Source organism: Helianthus annuus, chromosome 13 (assembly GCF_002127325.2).
Source record: "Helianthus annuus cultivar XRQ/B chromosome 13, HanXRQr2.0-SUNRISE, whole genome shotgun sequence".
Classification (NCBI taxonomy): domain Eukaryota; kingdom Viridiplantae; phylum Streptophyta; class Magnoliopsida; order Asterales; family Asteraceae; genus Helianthus; species Helianthus annuus.
The window spans coordinates 172,918,014-172,925,915 of record NC_035445.2 but is presented as its reverse complement, the minus strand read 5'-3'; the positions used below and the strand labels follow the sequence as shown (position 1 = coordinate 172,925,915).

General features: G+C 33.6%; 2 long non-coding RNA genes across 2 annotated transcripts in view; one reads left to right on the top strand and one right to left on the bottom strand.

Annotated features, from left to right (window-relative positions):
* Positions 1–3,122: 3,122 nt before the first annotated feature.
* On the top strand, positions 3,123–6,646 carry LOC118485564. The gene is made up of 3 exons (XR_004876668.1): positions 3,123–3,404; positions 4,172–4,267; positions 5,111–6,646. It is a non-coding gene; the product is annotated as an uncharacterized LOC118485564 (long non-coding RNA).
* Positions 6,647–7,391: 745 nt separating this feature from the next.
* The window catches only part of LOC110863698, a 1,267-nt gene continuing 756 nt past the window's right edge, over positions 7,392–7,902 (bottom strand). The window contains exon 2 of the long non-coding RNA XR_002549297.2: positions 7,392–7,791. This is a non-coding gene — a long non-coding RNA (uncharacterized LOC110863698). The remainder of the gene's footprint in view (positions 7,792–7,902) is intronic.

The window sequence follows — 7,902 nt, the reverse complement described above, 5'->3', positions numbered from 1 at the left end:
ATATATATATATATATATAGGATTAGGTTCAAGAGTGAACACTAGTGTAGCTTGCGAACTCAGTGAACTAATCCTGGCCATACACGTGTGTAGATCAATGGCCAGGATTTGATGTTGAAATACACTAGTGTATTTTACGATTTGATTATGAGATCCTGGCCATACACATGTGTAGATCAATGGCCAGGATTTGTTCACTCAGTTCGCAAATACACTAGTGTTCACTCTAGAACCTCACCCTATATATATATATATATATATATATATATATATAGTGGAGAGTTCAAATGAGAAGAAATTTTTTGTAAGAAGAAAAAAGAACAAATTTCAACCAATAAAAATGCTTTATTTTACTTCATTTAATATAAGTATTTAATGTTACTATAAAGGTACATTGGTAAATCTACATAGGTCAATTAATATGTAGTCTTCCTCTTTAATAGCTAATACATTAAATTTTTTGTATCTTATCTTCAAAATATATATATTTTTTAAAAAATAAAATAAAATAATTTAAAGTGTATGATAAATTAGAAGTTGTGTAGGATAAATTACGAGTTGTGTAAGATAAATTTTCAACGTGTAGGATGAATTTCGAAATATGTAGGACAACTTTTTGATGTGTGTAGGCAAAAAAAGTTAGTGTGGAGGATAATAATCTTTATAACTAATTAATTAGTCAAAAATGATAATAAATGAGATAAGTGAAAAACTATTTAATGTTTTACAAAATTACCCTTTGTTCTTTTTCTTCTCAATTAATTTTTCTTCTCAAATGAACCTTCCCCTATATATATATATATATATATATATATATATATATATATAGGGTAGGGTTCCAGCGTGAACCTAATCCCATGCGTGAACTGCGTGAACTGATCTGGACCATTGATTTCCTTTTTAGTTGTTAAGGGTATGATTGTAATTATATAAAAAATTATATTTAAATCATTATTTTAATAATTGAATGAAGTTACATCTTTCCTATTTTAAATTCATTATCCACATTATCTTTTATTTCATTCTTATTTTTTAGATTTCGCCACCAAAATTCGGATTATGATTTTTAAGATTCACGTAACCTTCATATTTCAACGGTATACACATGTGTACTTTGATATGAATTGAACAGTACACATGTGTACTCAGCATGGTACATATGTGTAATTAGCTACATAATACATACATATAAACAAACAAAACTTGTAAACCTATTTTATATTAAGCAAATAACAATTTCCATAATGTTTGCCAAACAAAAAAAAAACATACAATTACAAGTTCCAGTTCCGTGAAAACAATAAACGCAACATGATCGGAAAAATAAAAAAGACATAGTCTTTTACAACTATTCGCCGCGTTGTATGCTGAATCATCCTTATCGACCAAGCAAACAAACATACGTGAATCATCCTTATCGACCTCATACGTGAATCATCGTTATCGACCTTCCATCTTCACTTTTCTCGTTAACGACATCTCCTAAAATATCACAAAAAACTCAGCAGCTAATATTTTGCATAATTCACAAGTGTACATCAACAACTTTACACATTCAATGCACAAAAAATTATTAGATATCACAAAAGCAGACGCTATACACATGTGTACATTGGGTTAAAAATTATAGCAAAATCAAAATACACATGTGTACATCGCATTAAAAACAGAGCAAAATCAGAATACACATGTGTACATCGGATAGACGCTCAAAGAAGGGTTTCAACCAGCAAGATACAAAACAAAACATCAACGCAAATGTGAAGTTGAAAGATGTTTAATTACCATTCATCAAGCTTTGGTTTAACTCGCGAGGCGAGCTCGAGCTAAAATAAGTAGGCTCGAACCGAGCCGAGCTCGAGCTTCATAACGCCCGGCTCGTTTACACCTCTATTGACTAAAACATCTAGCAGGATTTTCAAGGCATTCAATCTTTACAATCAGTTAAGCAATTAATATCATCCAACGTATTGTCAAATTCAAATTAAGAAATTATTTAGCACAAGAGCAATAACAAGAAGTGCAAATAAAAGAATCCAAAACCATTCACCTCTCTCATCGAGCTCGAGTACATACGGTTTCGCATTCAACTCCTTGAATACACCTTTAGCCCTTTTACAATACCTGATGATCAACACAATATTAAAAAAACATTTTCAAACATTTATACCAATAATAAACAAATCAAAAATATAAATAATTTCTTAATACACAATTAAACGAATGCGGAACTGATAGGGATATCATATGAAATGAAAAATACGTACGGATAGTAAGATTTGGAGAAGATGACTATGGAGTGAGAAGAGACTATTTTCTTGACGAAATCGACGGATGATGCTTCGGTATTGGATGTGAAGAGGGTGGCAATGGTGAAGAAGAGGATGAAAATGGAAGAACTGGTGGACATTTTTGCGACGGTGACAAGGGTTGTTGGGTGTTAACATTAGATCTGAAATTGGGTCTGAATGATGATTTAAACAACAAAACCCTATATTCTATTGGAAGCCACCCGTGAGTCGCCGCCGTCGCCGCCGTGCGACCCCCTCTTTCTCCCTCTCATCTCTCCCGCTGTTCTCTTTCGTTCTTCATCTTCTGCCGCTCGATCTCTCTCCCATCATGGTTAAGAGTTTTGTGTGTGTAGTATAGGAAGAAGGATGGTTGGGGAGACGGCAGTTGATGATTCTAGATCTAGGGTTGAATATATTGAAACTGATATAGGGATTTTAGGGGATTACAATTTAATTAGTTTCCATATCTTTAATATGAAAGTTCCCTATTTTACCCTTTTGATTAAAATTTAAATTAAATTTATTAAACCTTTAATTACAATTCTTCCATTGATCTAAGATCTATCATCTACGAAATCAAGGGCCCAGATAAGTTCACGCAATTCACGCTGGAGAAAATGTTCACGTTTGAACCTAATCCTATATATATATATATATATATATAGGGGAGGGTTATCTTGAGAACAAAGATTTTTGTGAGAACACTAGGAACAATTTTCATCCATAGATCATCATAAATTAAGGGCTAAGATTAGAAGGGGTTTGAATGAGAAGAAAACTTAAATTAAAAGGCTAAAGGGGCTTTATTGTCAAAACCCTTCCAATCTTCCAGTCTTGAACACCTATCTCAATCACCAACACCTTCATCCCTAATCGAACATCATCATCGTCATCTCCAATCATGCCACCTTCTGCATCATCAGTGTTAATGAACTCGATGGATTGTCTTACCAAACTATCAATGATTTGCATCATCCATCGATTGAAGAAGGTAGAAATTTCGAGACTAAACCATTCCTACCTAGGGTTTCGAGACACAGTAACGTTCACGAGATTGTTCTTCCGTTAGTTATGGCTAGTTATGTTTCTTATCAGCAACGTCGTCGTCGTGTTGTAAGTGATCGAATATGTTGGATTTGGTTCTCGAATCTGTGTGGATTTGATGTTAGATTATCAGGTTTTTAAGCAATTTATTGGCAGAATTTTTTATTTATGTTTGATAAGGTCTTATTTTTTTTATAAACTATGTTAAATGTAAATGCAATTTTAGCTCTGTTGTGTTTTTTGGTAGACTATAGCTTGAAATTATCATAATTATACGTTCATGTGAGCCTAATTGGTGCTTTGATGTGATTGGATTACTATTGTTTGTAGCTAGAACAGAAATTGATGTTTAATTTTATGCAAATCGATGGCTAAAGTTTTGATTTTTTTAATAGGGCTCTGTTTGCTCTGAAATGTGCTATGTTGGTGATTAATTATTCTTAAGTAAATCAATGGCAAGTCTTTTGATTTATTTATAATCTGGTTATGGATCTCCAAATTGTATTGATTTGAGATATGGTTTTAAGCAAATTATAGGTAGAAATTTGATTTATTTTTTAGTAAAGTTTTATTTTCTATGAACTTTGTTAAGTGGATATTAGCTTTTTTTTTACAAATCGATGGCATGAATTTTGTCATTGTTTTGTAATTCTCAGATATCTTTTATATTATTTCTATGATGTTATGTTGTTGCTCTTCAGTTTGGTAGACTTAAGTTTGGACCATTGAATGATCAATATATTCAAGTTGTAAAACTGAGTGTTTTTCACATTGTGTGTTTAGTCATAACTTTCTCTCTAACCATTGGGTTTGATCAATCTTTACGATTGTAACAGATATGTGAATCGTTTGGGTATAATTTCTGCATATGTAGATTAACATGGTGAGAGAAGTAAGGTCAACAAAACTTCAAGAAAGCACTACACATGAAGGTACGTATTATAAATTAAGTTTTTAAAAAGTAATCATATATATGTAGGTTTACACATGTGTACATCATCATAATTAAGCTTAAAAAATCTGTCAGCTTAGTAACTATTACACATGTGTAAATAAGATGTGCACATTGACACGACGGTATTAGAACAAATAAGTATGATTAAATAGGTGTAATTATGCAGTTTACACATGTGTACATCATCATACTTCAGCTTAAAATATCTATACACATGTGTAAATAAGCTTAGTTACTATTGCATTTGTGTATTTAAGCAATTTACACATGTGTAAATAAGATGTGCAGATTGAAACAACAGTATTAGAGCAAATGAGTATGATTAAATAGTTATAATTATGGATTTTACACATGTGTACATCATCGTACTTAAGCTTAAAGATCTCTACACATGTGTAAATCAGCTTAGTCACTAATGCATTTGTGTAATAAGCAATTTACACATGTGTAAATAAGATGTGCACATTGTAACAACGACATTAGAACAAATTAGTATGATTAAATAGGTGTAATTATGTAATTTACACATGTGTAAGCAGGTTGTTTACACATTGTAAGTGAGCAGTTTTGCTCATTTACATATGTGTAAGTCAGCCCGATTCTGAGAATTACAAAACAAAGAAGATATCTGAGAATTACAAAGACGTATGATTAAATAGGTGTGATTATGCAATTTACACATGTGTAAGTAGGTTTTTTACACACGTGTAGGTGAGCAGTTTTTATCATTTACACATGTGTAAGTCAGCCGGATTATTTGTTTAGGATAACAGTAAAAGCAAATGGCTTAACGGTATTTTATTTTTTTCACTTTGAACAGGAACATTTCAGAAAAAATGGCACATTCTACTGTTGGTTATAAAATGACAAAGAGTGCTTTGGGAGGTCAGTTGTAGAAGACCATAAAATGATACGGAGATTGTACTTTAGAAAGCGAATATTCACCGAGAAGATGTGATCAAGAATTTCGTTTGAGAGAAAACGAAATGGCTAAGTATTTTGTTATGGTGCTTTCTGATGATCTGCAAAGTAGAAGTGATGTTACTGGATCTTGGTTTGTTGTTCGTACTGAAGTCTAAAACTGCTAAGATCCTACAATGAGCAGTGTGTAGCGATACAAAATTTATGACATATTAGCAATATACATTATGTTTTTAAAGCAGCTGACATATAATTTTTGTATGTATCCTTGGAGTTTGTTGTCGAAGGCCCATCAGCAGGTTCACCTGCTGTTACTCGAGTCTGGGAATAGGTCCTTTTCGCTGCTGCACAAACACTGGAGCTGGCTACATCAGTTAAACAAGTTGAATTGCAGTGGGTACTTTTGGTGTCCGACTATATTTAGGCTACAAGCCCGACCCGGGTTTAAATTGCGTAGCTTTGAAATGGTTATGTCTGGGATTATGAAGACCCACCACAAGGGTATAGTGCTGATGAGTTTGGGCCCTTGCAGCGTGCTGGGCTCAGCTAGTAAGATGATGTTGCAAGCCTACTAGTTAGGTGGATGTGATATCTGGAAAATGTTGGTTTTGAAGGCCCACATATGGGTTGTTTGGATGCAAACTGGGCATTGAAACATCTCTATTTTGCTTTCTCTGAAGTCCACTAAAAGGGATATATGGGCTACTATTGAGGATATAAAGGCTGAGCTTTTTCGAAGTTGTATGGGCCCGGGCTTTATGGTGTATTGGAAGGCTGTTTTTGTGTTATCTATGCTGGCATGGACAAAGGCTGGAGCTGGTATACACAGCCATGACCTCGGTTCTCTGCTGAAGGCCCAAGTCGGGTCTATTACGCAGGCTCAAGTGGTCCAGTTTTAGGTTTATAAAATGCAACTTAAAGGTATGAAGGTCATGGCGTTGCTGATTTATTTGGGCCTTGGTTTTGTGACTCAGTTGAAGGCCCGTGGTTGGGTTTTACAAGCCCAAGCTTGTTTGCTTCTGCCGCAGAAGCTAAAGGCCCATCTCTGGTTTTTCGGATGTTCTTAGGGTCCAGTAAAAGCCTTGTTACTCGGTTTCTAAAGGCCTAAAGAAAGCGGATAATTTTTCATGGCTGCTTCAGTTTGGAGTGGGTCACTATGTGTTGTCATCGGCAAGAAACCATCGGCGGAAAATACTTCTTAGGCATGCCTCGTGTTGCTCGGAACATTTATAATTTTGTAACATTGATAGGATAATAGAGTGTATGTATATCACTCTAAGTCATGTTTGGTTCTTTTGTACCCCGAGACAAGGATGCATGGTTTCGTATTTGTGGTCCCCAAAGCATGTTTTGGGGATGATACGGGGGAATGCCCCCAAGATGGTGTAATTATTTTTTGTGTGTTTATATAGTTTGCCGAGCGATGCCCTTTATCCAAAAAATGAAAAGAGAGACTAGTTTCTATTTTGAATCATGACTTGTTTTCATGTTATCATGCGTACTGCGTGTTGAGGATTATGACTTTTATTTCTATGTTATCGTTGAAACTGTATCTAAAAGATTATATAACTTGTTTGGAAAAATGAATACTTTTGATGTATGGATAATACTCTTTTGGTTAAATCCTACTTGTTGGTAAGTAAAATACTTGCTATATTTGCATAAAAATATAAATCGGAAGATTTTACACATATGTAAATTAGCTGCACATTATGTAAAAGATACCCAAATATGTGACAGAGAACAGTTACACATGTGTAATTCTGCTGTACATATGTAAACGTACATCGAAAGATGACAGTGAGTAGTTTACACATGAGTAAATCAGTTGCACATATGTATTACAAACAGAGAAATGTGGTAATGAAGAGTTTACACATGTGTAATTTAGCTGCACATATGTAAAATAAACACATATATGTGATAGAGAATAGTTTATACATGACATGTAATTCAGCTGTACATCTGTTATACATACATAGATATGTAACAGTGAGCAATTTACACATGTGTATATCAGTTACACACATGTAAAACCGAGACAAATATGTGATAGCGAACTATTTATGCATGTGTAATTCAACAATAGATATTTAAAACAAACAAAGATACGTGACAATGAAATATGAACCAGATTTGTTTATTACATGCATATTTCTATCTCAAAGTAACGAAATTCATTGTATAAACAAACCATAAAAATTAAGGTTAACATCATAATAATACATGACATTCACATATTTGTAGAACATACACTTACACATATGTACAATCAACTGTTACATATACATAAATATGAATAGACACATAATAATCCTTGCAGCACCATCAACATTCTCATCCATCCGATGCAGCCTTGCAAACAACTCTTTCACTTCAGTATCACGTACGTACGTATATATATATGTCCTCGTATCTTCTAGCATTGAAATGGTCTTTTACAATAGTAGCATATGTCAAAAGTCTTTAAACATGACTCGTGTCGATTAACAATCATAGCTCTCGTTCACCAGTTATGCTTTTTCAGAACCCGCTAGTACCGATATGGTTTTCGCCACCGGCTAGTGACACTGAACAAATCTACACATGTGTAAGACTTATTACATAAGAATAAATGAACTTCAGTTAAAATAAAAAAGGTTTGATACAAACTATCAGTTACATAAACATAATAAATTAGTTTAAACAATG